The sequence below is a fragment of the Pan paniscus genome, chromosome 14, assembly GCF_029289425.2.
Source record: "Pan paniscus chromosome 14, NHGRI_mPanPan1-v2.0_pri, whole genome shotgun sequence".
NCBI lineage: Eukaryota > Metazoa > Chordata > Mammalia > Primates > Hominidae > Pan > Pan paniscus.
The window spans coordinates 23,183,587-23,196,176 of NC_073263.2; the positions used below are offsets into that span (position 1 = coordinate 23,183,587).

At 41.7% G+C, this 12,590-nt stretch overlaps 1 protein-coding gene across 7 annotated transcripts in view; it reads left to right on the forward strand.

The window, feature by feature from the left end:
• The first annotated feature begins 1,099 nt into the window (after nt 1–1,099).
• The window catches only part of TNFRSF19 (TNF receptor superfamily member 19), a 105,948-nt gene continuing 94,457 nt past the window's right edge, over nt 1,100–12,590 (forward strand). For 2 of the 7 annotated variants that reach the window (XR_010109596.1, XM_003833037.5), the window contains exon 1: nt 1,100–1,715. The gene's annotated coding sequence lies outside the window, so the exon portion shown is untranslated. Of the gene's footprint in view, nt 1,716–10,218; nt 10,408–12,590 lie in introns of those variants that run through there. The other 5 variants (XM_003833038.4, XM_063595689.1, XR_010109598.1 and 2 more) reach the window with 3 other exon arrangements.

The window sequence follows — 12,590 nt, forward strand, 5'->3', positions numbered from 1 at the left end:
AATATTTTGCTATTAAAATTATTCAAGAATCATAGAAATCTGGAAATAAACACTTCATAAATAACGTTTTCAAATATCGCGTCAGGAAAAATTAGACAAAACCAGTTAAGGAGGGAAGTTACATTGAAAAAGACTGAGTTCTACTATCCCCTAAGTTTTGCAAAAATATTTTTAACTTACCTTCTAAAAGTTAGTGAGTTTCCATTATAAAATAGAAAAATTGTCTTCATTCCATGAAAGAACTGTCTGAAAATCAGAAGAGCACCATATCCTGGATTTCAAGGAAGATGAAACTTCTTCTTATCTTCTATTTTACTAAATACTCAAAATAAAATAATCATATTGTATTGAATCTGACATTGTTAAGGAAAATAGCTTAAAAATTTTAAATAATGAGCAATATATTTAATTTTAAAATATGAAGAATTAGGCTAAGGTGGTAATTTTTTAGTGAGTTGAAAGTGCAAACTATGAGTTTGGAAGAAACAGCCCTAAAAGGCAAATAACATGGCTTTGGAATAATCACAGGGCAAATGCTTTGTTCTACATAATTCTTCTTTTGTGAATTTTAAAATGCTCAACAAGTATTAATGAAATATGTCTAAGAAGTAGATATTGCTTTAAAATCTAATTTCCAGAGTCCCAAACTAAGGCAAAGATTGAGATTAAGTCTCTGCCCAAAGTCTTAAGTGAGCCAGTGGAAGACAGCAGTTTATTCATGAATTGTTGGTTATCTGCTGCTTAACTACTTAACACACCCCGGTTTGATTGGTAATCAGATCCTAATAATGTATGTTTCAAAGAAAGGGCAGTTTCCTTAAAATCCTTAAAGACTTGTCACTTTGAAAACTGGAAACAAAATGTGAAAATGTTATCGGTCCATCTGGCAGTGTCCTTGGGTGTTTTTCAGAGTGGTCTCATAGTGCTATTTAACTATGCTGAATATTTGACACCCAGTCTCTGTAGGAAATTGTGATTTTTATCAGCGAAGAGGCAATTAAATGCTGTCATTTGGCACGTCCATCCATCAGGGATCTTATCACCCAAGAAGCATCCAGCAGCAGTTGCTGTCCTTTCCAGCTGGCAGACAGATAACAGAAACTGTCCTGTGTGAGGCACAATAGTCTAACGTGATTAGAAATCAGCCAAACTCTGGCTTCTCTTGAGCTATACTCCCCCACAGGCTGAATTATAGCTCTCCTACCAGTCCCACGGCGCTGAATGATGTCATGGGATCTGCAGTTCAGCGAGATGAAAGGGATAAAGCAGAACCCGCTGGCACTAGGAAAAGCTTCCAACACACAGTCCACAACACAGCTTGGGAACCAAAAAAGCTACAGATCCAGCCACTCAGCCCAAGCATGGGAGAACTACCAGCATTGCCTCATTGCAAAAAAGAGGAGGAAAACAACGTGATCCATGTTTAACAAAAGAATCTGTGGACTAGGAGGCGGGAGGGTAACTACCTGCTGAAAGTGAACTTTCTTGATATCCATGCATATATATAAACTCAGCCCTGCCTTTGATGTTCAGCAACTGATCACTGATCAGATTACAGGCATTTCATCTCCCTGCTCGTCTGCCTTTGATCTGCATGGTTAATTTTATTTTCCTGGATTTGAAGTTTCGTCTGGGCTTGTGCTGACATACATTTTTGGGAAGGTAGAAGCATTTGGCACAGAAGTGCTGCCAGGAGAAACTAAGTTGCTGAACGGGTAAGTACTGCAAAGAGCTCAGCATGTTGCAGGTACTCTGTTTTAAGTTTTGTTATAGCTTTCACTGCATTTTTCGCATGTGTTCTGATAAAAGAATGGTTTTAATTAATTTTTTAGAAAGCATTTATACAGCTGAATACTACATGATGCTGAATGTGTGTATCAGAGTAACTATGGAACTTGATGTAATTTTTAGTAGTTTGTACAAGAGGGTTTGCAGTCTGTCATGAAAATTTTACTTGGAAATGAGTTGTACAAACAGGACAAAACAGAACAGCGCTAACTTTAGCATGCAACTGGTACTTCAACCCCTGAGATCTGTGAGCTATAATTGCTCTAAGTATTTACAGGTTACCTTATTTAGTAAACAGTCAGTGCAACTTTGCTTGTTGAAAATGCTTTCTTTGTTTTCTTATATAAAAGTAAAATGTATCTCTGGCAATACTGTTTCTTTAGTTTATTTATTCTCTCACTTCCAAGATGTAAATCTATCAAATACATTTCCTTATGCAGTTTGTACACTCAAGGGAATCACTGAAAAACCATCAAGTATGATTAAAGACTTTTATGTGTAAAACTGAAGAATTTAAAAACAGTGAGGATAAAGTTGCACTAAGTTTGGCTAAAAATACTCTAGTGGTTTTCTATAACCTTTGGAAATAGCATAAGCCTTATTTACAGAAACATTCACAAGGTTAATATTCCTAAATTAACATTTACTTTACATTTATAGTGACAGCTGTTTTAAGTCAAAATTTGCCAACTGTTTATGAAAACTATCTGAGTAATCAACAGTTATTATGTTACATAAAGTATCTTAGTCACATTTTCACTTTAGCTAATGCCCAACATGACAAAACCAAATTATATTGCTGTACCGAATTTGAAAGTTAACTGTTATTTTTTTGTCAGTTCATGATACACACACACTCACGCTCACACACACACACAGTAAAATCTTTACAGGGAAATATAAAAACTAAATACAATGGAAAAGTAACACTGTTACTTTGTTCGCGATTTTTTTTTTTTTTTTAATGTTCTAGTCCTAAATTTATCTGGGCAAAATATTTAATTATTATCACAAGTCTATTTGATGCTAGCTGAACCATAAAGAAACCATAAGTGATAAGACCAGTTATCCTTTAGTCTGAAATTCTGATGAAACAGGAAAGGTCTAATGAGTCTCATTTCATAAGTAATTAATTTTTCACAGCCAATTAATTAAATTACTTTCTACACTTTCCTCTTGATACTAGAAGGGTAATTAGCATTGTTTATTTAATTTTAAAACTTTGCTAGTTGTTAAGTGGAGGTTATTTAAAGCCATGCTAAACTGATTATATTTTTAAAGTGTGTCATTAATAATTTAATCTTAAAGATTTAACTGCTGTTTTTAGTCATGCCAGGAGAGGCATTTGCTTTTTTTTTCTAAGAGTACAACAAATCATGTTCACAATATCCTGCAATATCGGCTTAGTTTGATTTTTTTTTTAATTTGTTTGCTTAAAATCTTCCTTTTAATCACAAAAGTGGTATTAATGTTCACATTCAGATAAAGAAAATTAGCCTTTTAAAACAATGACTGGAGACGGTGCCTAAAGAAATAGTGTGTCTGAAACTTGCTCATTTAGTTCAGATTTGGATTTTAAAATTTTTTAAATGACTGTTTATCCTGCTACTAGGATCATTTTAACAAATACAGGCTCTCCTCAGCACAAAACAAAGGGGAGAATTAGCAATTATCTGATTAATTTAGGCTTTGTAGAAAACTAGCTTGGGCAAGTCAAGTCCTTGAAAATCCACTTCAGTGTTTGAATTAATTCAGTTAATTGTTTACTTCTAGTGTCATTGTTGAGAAATGAAATAGAGTGTATTTGATTTTAAAAGAAAGATGGTTATATCTGAAGGTACAGGTACAGTCTCAAAAGGCATTTCCTAATTAATTGCCACAAAATGACTTTGGCAGATATAGTCCTATTACTTCTACTGAACAAAACCCTTATGTGACATTTTTCAAAGCACTTTCCTATCTGTTGCTTCAATGGCAGCTTTGTTACTACAGAAAGTCCAAGTCTTCAAAAGACTTTTATGTTGAGTCCTGATACTGTCACCAATTAGCTATATGACCTCAAGAGAGTTTCCTCATGTGTGAAGTGAGGGAGTTGATCACATCATCTTTATGAAATAAGCAGAATTGGAATTTTTATGGCCATTTTACAGATGAGGAAACTGAGGCTATAGAAAACAAATGTCCCTATCTTAACAAGGTCACATGGCTGATTTTCCCAGTTCTAGTCCAATGTTCTTTCCAGTCTACCATGCAGGGTCTGCTTTCCAACAACTGCTTAAACAAATGCACTCTGTAGCTCATCAAAGAACAATATTAGTTTGAAAAATAAAGACAGCCACTTCCTATTGTAGTGCATTTTTTTTGTTTCCATGATAGATATGTCAGTCAGCTGGATTCGTCTGATTATTTTCCAACTGTTCCTTCTACTTCTGGACTTCTAAGCTGTCTAAACACAGTAGCTGCTACCCATAATTTAACATAATTTAACATGTAAAATAATTTTCACAAAAAGTTGAATGCATCAATGTGACGTGGAATTATATATGTATTTGTGTGTTTGCCTCTGTGTGTATGTGTACATAGGAGTTTGGCATTACATCAACACATATTTGTGTGTTTTGAAGGAACTGATATTTTCTTAGATGATGCCAGTGGCATCCACAAACAGTTTAATAATTAAAGGTTAATTTTCCTCCAGGGAAATTCCCAGTGGGATTTTGTGAAACTTCAGTTGACAAACTCAATGTGCATTTCAAACATGATATGATATGTGTTTCATATCATGTTTGATTATGTTAAGACTCTTGAGCATGTTTTCATTAGCTCTTTGCTTTTCTTCCTTAAAAAAATATATCTTGGGGCCAGGAGCGGTGGCTCACGCCTGTAATCCCAGCACTTTGGGAGGCCGAGGCGGGCAGATCACGAGGTCAGGAGATCGAGACCATCCTGGCTAATATGGTGAAACCCCATCTCTACTAAAAATACAAAAAATTAGCCGGGCAAGGTGGCAGGCGCCTGTAGTCCCAGCTACTTGGGAGGCTGAGGCAGAAGAATGGTGTGAACCCGGGAGGCAGAGCTTCCAGTGAGCCGAGATCATGCCACTGCACTCCAGCCTGGGTGACAGAGTGAGACTCCGTCTCAAAAAAAAAAAAAAATCTATCTATCTATCTATCTATATCTTGTGTGAAAAATTTTAATTTAGTTACTGATAAAATTTTATACAAATACAGGACTCTCATGGCCAAACAACTGCCCTCATAATAGGGCTTATCACCCTCCTTAGGATTCTTATATATACAAGATTATTACTAACATGACCTAATATTTATTAATTCACTCATTATCAATTAATTCAATATCAAGTACTTGTGCAAGGATAAATAACATGTGCAAGATTATAGGAATAATTCAGTGGCAGCATTGTGATCTACATTTTTTTTGTTCTGGGGCTAGGTGGTTCATTCTTTCTCTTATAAGAATTACACAAAGCTGAACTTGACTGTCAGCAAACATTATAGCCAAAATTTTGGCCAAAAATGTGGGCTCCAGTTTTTTTTTCCTTTTATATATTTTGTAAGAACTATTAGACATTTTTAATAGTATTTTCTGTCAGGATGGCCATAAAGGACCTCCCTAAGCCATGAAGGCATAATCTGTTCTCCCTCTGCTTCAGGAGTGAACTGAACTCAACCATCTGGCATTGGTTTAGTCGGATTCTCTTTCTGTGATGGCAAGGCCACTCCAAGCCACCCTGGAAGAATGAAAGATTTGGTCCCCTTTAAAGGATGGTTCTTTAAAACGTTGTCCACCTGGGTGAGCTCTGTGATGGGAGGGCAGAGGGAGGCTCCCTGGTGGCTGTGTTGGCTGTGCTATAATTTCTCCTCTACTGTCACTAGTCATTCAGCTTTGGCTCCAAAGTTGTTACCTCAAACCCACCCACTTGCCAAAATCAATACTCACTTCTTTAGATTAAGTAGGTAGTTTAACACCCTCCTTTGTGACTTACATTTTCTCTTTGATGAGAAGGGGAAGGAGAAGTCATGTGTGGGTTTCAATTGACTTCATAAAACCATTCCTTCCAACATAACCCACTGTCTTTGAGAGAAGTTCTGATAAAGATAGTTTTCTCCATCCTGTTAAATGCCCCCCCATTCTTTGGTGGCTCTATAGCTTAGCACCATGGGCTGCTGCTCAGCCAGCCTGGCCTCAAGCCAGCCCTAGGTCGGGGAGTCCACCATGTTCATCAGGAAGGAGAGAAGGAGAGTCAATGGACTGTCTCTTCCCTCTTCAAACTCATGAAAAGGGTCTAGCCAATGAGGTACTCAGGGCCAAACTCACAAAGATCAGTGCAAATGCTGCAACTTGTAACAACTTTGCTCTGTAAGTGTCTTGAGCTCCACTTACAGGAGGAGGCTATAAAAATAGCCTCCTTGGGTTTTTCATATATATTGGTTTATGCACCCATGGTATGGTGAAGATTATGTTAAGATACAGAAAGCCCAGATTCTGATTCCAGCTTTGTTAATTAACTTGGTGTGCAGCATTCAGGAAGTCACTGGGCATTGGCCTCACAGTGCTCCCTCAGCCCCATGCTGATAGTCTATAATTGGCAGTAGTGGGTATTGGGAATTACTTAAATAGCTAGGTCTTGGGGGTTCCTCCTCCACTTATTTTCTTAACTGTATTTGGAAAATTTTATTACCCTTTGAGATTCTCACTCTCAATTACTAATTCATCCAACAAATTTTTAATGAGAACTTACTATGTGCCAGAAACTGTAAACCAAAGAGACAAAATTTCATATTCTCCTGTAGCTTGCATTCTATTCCACTTTTTTCCCAAGGAATAGTGATTTACACTAGAAATGACTAGAAGTCAGGCAATTTTTCATTAGCTTTGCTACCAGTGAGCTAATTTATCACTGAAACTATTTTTTCAGGGGTTTTTCAAGTTTTCCTTAGTTCAACTTTTGGGGAAAAATATTTTAAACAAATGCACTTTGTATCAGCTCAGATATTGCTAAAACTATCTTCAGAAAACTAACGTTTAACATAAATCTTAAAAACAAACACCTCTATCAAGATTGTCATGGCAATTTTGCTTTTCCAGTAAAAATTTTAACCCATTAATGATATGCAGTGTTTTAAAGGAAGTAAAATGCTCCCAGTCCTAATTACAAGCATCCAGTTTCATTTTGCATGAGCCTAAGGATCACAGAATTCTTTTTTTTTTTTTTTTTTTTTTGAGACCGAGTCTTGCTCTGTCCCCCAGGCTGGAGTGCAGTGGCATGATTTTGGCTCACTGCAACCTCTGCCTCCCGGGTTCAAGTGATTCTCCTGCCTCAGCCTCCCTAGTAGCTGGGATTACAGGCACCTGCCACCATGCCTGGCTAATTTTTGTATTTTTACAGAGACGTGGTTTCGCCATGTTGGCCAGGCTGGTCTCAAACTCCTGACCTCAGGTGATCCGTCTGCCTCGGCCTCCCAAAGTGCCGGGATTACAAGCGTGAGCCACTGCACCCGGCCCACAGAATTCTTTTTATACTACTATGGTGCTCAATTGTGTGCCTGAGTTTTTGTTCAGACACTGTCTCCAAATCATATAACACTCAAATGAGGGAAAGTGGGAACTATAGTGTTTGTTCCCTCAGCATCTGAGAGGGAGTGCTTTCAGGACACCCTCTTGGATACCAAAATCTGCAAATGCTCAAGTCCCTTACAAAAAATGGTATAAATTTGCATATGCTCTGAATCATCTCTGTATTACTTATAATATCTAATACAATGTCAATGCTGTGTACATAGTTGTTATACCATATTGTTTAGGGAATAATGACAAAATAAAGTGTACATGTTCAGTACAGACACAGCCATTCATTTTTTTTCAAATATTTTCAATCTGCAGTTGGTTGAATCCATGATGTAAAATCCATGGATGTGGAGGGCCAACTGTGTTTAACTTAATGAGTCTCTTTAAAGAATTAGATGAATCTAACAGCTGGAGTCCAGAGGTTCAATGTCCTTTTTCTCACCGTCAATGATCATTTATTGATTGATGCTAGGCATTGTAAGAGGATATATTGCTACTAAGAATGGCTATTTAGTAAGTGTCAGGCATTGGCCTAAGCACTTTAAATACCTTATCTATTAATACTTACCAACCATCAATGAAGCAACTCATTTTACATATGGAGAACCAGAAACTTAGAGAGGTTAAGCAACTTTTCCAAAGTCATGCAACTACTGAATGACAGGTTGGCATTGGGACCAGATTGTCAGATGCCCAAGCCCATTCAGGCTAACAATAGGTTCTCTCTCTATTGTAAGCTAACAGGCTAACCGGGAAGATCAGTCAAAACACATAAAATGATTCAAGAACTAATGAACTGAGTAATGTGTTACTACTGTCTCTAAGGACAAAAGGAGGTCAGAGAGAAGAAGAACATTTGGTTGAAGTCAGAGAAGGTAGTTCCTGAGCTGGCAGATTCAATTCCACTCAGAAAGCTTTGGTTAAACATTTATTTGAATGATTGATACTGTCAGAGATACAAATCGGAACAAAATATGCCCCTTCTCTGAAAGTGTTTTTAACTCCTTGAAGAAGAAAGTTAGTACACAGAATCTTATGATACAGGACACAATGGGCAAGCGCTAAATTGCTACAAACCTTGGAGCAAGGAAATACATAGGCTCAGAATTGAGGGAAAACTCGTGAGAGCCGTGGCTTTTGAGCGAGGTGCTGAAAGTGGAGTAAGACAAGTAGGTAAAGCTCAGAGGTAAGATGGGAGAGCACGAAGAGGAAATAGAGAGCAAAGGAAGGGCCACGCGGCGCAGTTTATAAAGCCTGCTCCAGAGGCGAGGCAAGGCTGGAAATAGGTGTAGGGCTGCACCTGGACATCTCGGAATGCTAATCTAAGGAGCGCAGAATCCAATCTTTACAGTGAGGAACCTCCTGTGACTCTTCAGCCTGACAGTAGCAGTGATGAAAGGCGGGAAGCAGGGTTGATGACCGAGGCAGTGCTGTGGGGAGGGGTGGGGAGGGTCTGCATGGTGGTGAAGGAGGTGGTGGGCACCAAGACAAAGAGAGGACGATGGGGGACTGCGTGAGACCTTGCAAAGGAAGATGCAGTAACTCAGCTTATAAGTGCTGAGTATCCGTCGTGTGCTAGGCCCCGGGATATCAAGGAATTAGGAGATGCCCTCGGGAGATCCAGGTGTAGTTGGGGAAGGAAACAGATAAAGAAGTGACTTTTCAGGTTCAGCGGGATGTGGGAATGAATATGGTAGTGATGTGCACTGAGGGCTGGAGTCTGATCAGGTAGCCGCTGGGAGATGGGACAGGGAAGCACACACTTGCCTTGAGGTTCAAATTAGATAACGTACATCATTTGGAAATCGTTTACCAATAAGTCGTTATTGTGATCTATATTCTGGATGTGTTAGATTTGAAATATACAACCTCTATCAAGGTGTGACATCGGGAATGATAATATTTTTAACATTGTTCACAAGTACCTAGTATAGTGCTACGCTGTTGGAAGCCTGGGATCACAAGCTGTGCTTTTGGGCAATTAAATACAACAACCTATTCACTCATTCATTCAACAAATACTGATGGAGGGGCTCCAGTGGGCCTTGGGGTATAGAAAAGAAACAGGGACTTGGGTCCATTCACACAGTGCAGTTGAGTCGGGAAGTCAAAACCAACACGTGAGAAACGGTGGATGCCTTGGTACCAAAGTCATGCACCATACGTATCTTGGGTGAACGAATAGAACAATACTGCTTGCACTTTTACAGCATTCTACTGGTGGAAAAGTATTTTGTTACAGACGCGATTCTCTTAACCTTTTCAGCAAAACTGCCCAGTGAGTCCCTGGCCCTGGCCCCGCCTCGCACGCGCTGGTGCTACAGCTGTGGTGCAGACGCCCTTCCGCTGCGAGGGTGCGGCCGTCTCCGGGCGAGTGCTTCCCGGCCTGCAGGAGGCGAACTCGGGCTTCCCCGGGAGGCGTCCGTGGGAACGCGCACCTGCGAGTCCCTGCCGGCTGAGGAGCCGAGGTCTGCGACCTCTGCAGACCTGGCCGCCGTATCCCCTCTGGGTGGGATGCGGGCCCACGCGGGAAAGGCTGAAAGGTGGGGAACACCCCGGCGGAAAGGAACCCTCCCTCTCTGCTCTGAAGGAAAGTTTCCCAACACAGCCATGTTCTTGGTGGTCTCCGGTCCCCCATCCCCAAGCCCCCAGTCAGCCTCACACTCATCCGCTTCAGTAGCCGCGGAGTGGGGGCCTCCAAAGAACCCAACTGCAGAGCAAGTCCGGCTGACGCAGTGTGGGCTGGGGGCGGGGCTCTGGACGGGGGCGGAGCCACGGCGAGGGCTGCGGTGAGGGCGGGGCCCGGGTGGGCGGTGCCCTGGGCGGGGCTCCTGGTGGGCGGGGCTCTGGGGTGGCGGCCGTTGCCGGGCTACGGGAGAGCGCGGAGCCCTGCGCGGGGAGGTGCACGGCGTGCACGCTGGACTGGACCCCCGTGCAACCCCGCGCCCTGCGCCTTAACCAGGACTGCGCCGCGCGCCCCTGAGCCTCGGGCTCCGGCCCGGACCTGCAGCCTCCCAGGTGGCTGGGAAGGTAGGTGCGTCGCTGTCCCGGGCGCGCGGCGTCCCGCGAGGTCTTCAGCCCTCGCCCTGGTGGATCCCCGCTGGGTGGGAGCCGGGAGAGGAGGCGGCCGCCCGAGGGAGGGAGGAGCGCAGGCGGGGGCTGCTCACGGGCGGAGTACTGCGCGGCGAAGGGAACCCCCGAAGGGGCTGACCGGGTCCCGGGGCCTTGACAGGCGGCGAGGCGGTGGGAGGGGAGCGTGTGAATTCACGCCGGGTCCCCGCGGGCGACGCGAGCGACGCGACCTGGACTCCTATCCGGGATATTGTAAATAGATCTGCTTGTGAGGCTCTGCCCAAGCCCGACCCGGCCCCGGCGCCCGCCCGCGTCCTGCGGAGGTCCCCTGAGCCAGCGCGCGGCTGCAGGGGTCTCGGGGCCGCATCCCGGACCAGCGCCAGCGGCGGGAGAGCGTTGTCTGTGAGCGGCCCAGGGTATATTCCTTCTGTGGGAAAGAGTTCCTTAGAGTTCAGCAGGAATTATTAGTATATTGATGAGTAGAGCCTGTGATAGATTTAGAGAGTGAGAAAGCCAGCTCTTACAATGCGTGTAATGCCATCTCATGGGACAGAAATTTGGCTAATATACTCCTGGAGATCAAGTTTGGCGGATCAAAATTCTGTGATCTGTTTTGATGGTAGTGCACTAGTCATCCAGTCTCCGTTCACTATTGTAAGAAACCCATGTCATTTGTTTGCATTTTAATAAAGGACTCAATATGCATACAAAATCATCACCATTGTTCAGTGTTTCTTTTAACTGAAACAGTTTAACCCAAGATATGTATGAAGACGTAGTTTTTACCCCGATGACAGTTTCTTTGACTACAAAACCAAACAATTTCTTTATGTAAACAGGAAAGTTATTGTTAAACATACCTCATGCAAACGATATTTCTTAGTGTTGTCATTTCATGATCAGATATTAGATGCAAAAGGGAGGATTACATTGCGTTACTTCAGGATTTACTCAGTACCTTTTCTGTGGTGCAGTTTCACCTTAGGCGTTTTTGCCAACACTGCTTTCATGTAGTCTTAAAAATTCCAGGCAGTGCTTATTATCTAATTGAAAGGTATAGAACTGGAGGGGTGAGAATTGAGTCCTAGTGTGGAAGACAATTTTTGACATTCACAGAGATGTGAGTACTTAAAAAGAAAGCTTCTTTGCATAACACTTATCAAATTGTTCTGAAAGTAAAACAAAACATAGAAATGCATTTTCATTTGCACAATATAGCCTTGGCATCAATGCATGAAGCATTATCATGAGCCCTGTTCTTTACTTTTTAATCTATGAAACTGTCTTACCATATCTACTTTATTACCAAAGCCACATGGCTTTACTGACTTCAGGAAACTTTTTTCCATAGTAAGTGCTAACTCTGAGAGGTGGTGTTAGTATTTTCAGAAAAATCATAAAAGTTATTTGTTTCTTTGGCCGGAGTGTGTCTTGCAACTCTGAGTCCAGGCTGGATCTTGAATATGCAGTTATGGACACATGAAGAGCATTATGCACTGGAAATTGCAATGTCGATGTGCCTTTTCTTTTTTTTCTTGGTTTTTTTTTTTTTTTTTTTTTGAAACGGAGTCTCGCTCTGTCACCCAGGCTGGAGTGTAGTGGCGCTCTGCGCACTGCAAGCTCCACTTCCCGGGTTCACGCCATTCTCCTGCCTCAGCCTCCCGAGTAGCTGGGACTACAGGCGCCCGCCACCACACCCGGCTAATTTTTTTGTATTTTTAGTAGAGACAGGGTTTCACCGTGTTAGCCAGGATGGTCTCGATCTCCTGACCGCGTGATCCGCCTGCCTCGACCTCCCAAAGTGCTGGGATTATAGGCCTGAGCCACCGCGCCCGGCCGTCGATGTGCCTTTTCTATCCAGAAGACTGAATAAGGAACATTGCTCACATGTAAAAGTAGCTGTAAAAGAGATTTTTTAAAGGGACAGAACTTTTTTTTTAACTTCAGATGATAATAGGCTTTTTACATATATTTTATAATGGAAAATGGATTGCGACATGTAATGTCATATGCTGTCCTTAATATATTAATTTCCTAGTTATAGCTCTGTTACATGAATTTAGGGCATGTTGGGGACTTTTTAAACATAAGTAAGGAATTCTGCTAACATTCATAAAAAGAATTTGAGTCTCTTTTTTCAC